Source organism: Brachycentrus maculatus, unplaced genomic scaffold (genome assembly GCF_059751285.1).
Source record: "Brachycentrus maculatus isolate JH-2025_06_01 unplaced genomic scaffold, ASM5975128v1 h1tg000766l, whole genome shotgun sequence".
NCBI classification, from domain to species: Eukaryota; Metazoa; Arthropoda; class Insecta; order Trichoptera; family Brachycentridae; genus Brachycentrus; species Brachycentrus maculatus.
In genome coordinates this window covers 217051-218706 of record NW_028281495.1, presented here as the reverse complement: position 1 = coordinate 218706, position 1656 = coordinate 217051, and the positions used below count along the sequence as shown (strand labels likewise).

General features: G+C 32.5%; 1 non-coding gene across 1 annotated transcript; it reads right to left on the bottom strand.

The window, feature by feature from the left end:
* Window positions 1–542: 542 nt before the first annotated feature.
* Window positions 543–614, bottom strand: TRNAC-GCA (transfer RNA cysteine (anticodon GCA)). Its single transcript has one exon. It is a non-coding gene; the product is annotated as a tRNA-Cys (tRNA).
* Window positions 615–1656: the final 1042 nt, after the last annotated feature.

Here is a 1656-nt window from a genome sequence, read left to right as displayed (position 1 = left end):
GAGCAAATATATATATATATATATATATATATATATATATATATATATATATATATATATATATATATATATATATATATATATATATATATATATATATATATATATATATATATATATATATATATATATATATATAAATCAAATAAAGCTTAGCGTTAGCGTTAAGACTTTTTGTTTCTCTATTAGTGTATTCATCAGCGTTTTTTTCATGAGATACTGTATATATGTATAATGTTAAAGGCTTTAATTAATATATAAATAAACATAATGAATATACCCTATGAACCTAAAAGGCTTCCATATTAAACCTCAAGGTTTGAAATGAACAAAACAAATCAAATTCAAATATTACAAAAACAAACACACAAATTTGATCTAATTAGAACTTAAATGTCACTAAGAAGTTGTCTAAAAATAAACTTTAATACTAAATTCTACTCCCATTTATTTGGTAAAATTTATTTCGCCTCTTCACACGGAACTGGTAAGAATATTGTATTTTAGTAAGTTATTTACAATTAAAAAAAATACATTTATTCAGGGGACACCCGGGTTTGAACCGGGGACCTCTCGATCTGCAGTCGAATGCTCTACCACTGAGCTATATCCCCACAAGCGTCAGGCGACAAAAACGGAATAATAACGTCGTCATTAACTTAACAGTGCAGTGAACATAACATGCACCTACGCATACAAGTATTATGCTTGTGTGAGTAAAAAATTATACTTACATTTAATAAACATGTTGGCGTTAGTATCATACAAGGCGACTAAGCATTTTTGTCAACTAAATAGTATTTTTTTTTTAATTTTACTTTCTTAAAATCAATTGCTACACGTTTTTCGATGCATTACGCATTATTTTCAAATGCAGTATATGATGGCTTGACTCTGGCCAATATCTGTACATAACAGATTCTTCATTTCTTTAGACAAGCTGTGTGTGGCATAAGGATAGCCTGAAACGACTGGTTGTGATTGGTAGCCTGGAAGGGAGGGAGAGGAAGATTCTTCATCGATGGACCGATCAAGTTAAGGCAGCAGCAGACACCTCAGTGGTTGGAGCGCTAAGTGCAGTGCAGTCAAGGGATAGCTGGAGAAGAGTCATTGCTTCCACAAGGGTCACAACCTCAATTTAATAAACCCTGATGATGACAAGGTTCTTGTCGAAACCGGTTGGTTAAGGTGTACTTATAATAAAAAAATTGGTTAAACAAAGTTGTTTAATTTTATAAAGTTGTTAAAAAGCATTTTGACACACTCAAGAGGTTATTAATATAGATTTAATTTGGAGTAGTACGTTATCGCTTCCATAAGGCTCGATCAAAAGCTATCTCCATAGCAACTGCGTCCTAAGCAACCCGATCTAAGCGTTCCCTACTTCGCTCGATCCCTCGAGGATTTTCTCTCTTGTAAAGGGAACCACAGAAGCCTTAAGGGATATTGTATGGAATAAGGGAGGCGGAGAGGGATGCGAGATGCAGTGTAGAATGGGAAAGAGGGGGTCCGCGATAAAAAGCCTTAAATTTCCTCGTTGGAGGGAGCTTTATTTGATTTGTATGATTTGTTTATTTTAAGATAGTACTTACCAGTGTTTGAAAATAAATGCATCGAATTGTTTTGATTTGTACTAAGTATTTTTTAATTAAATCT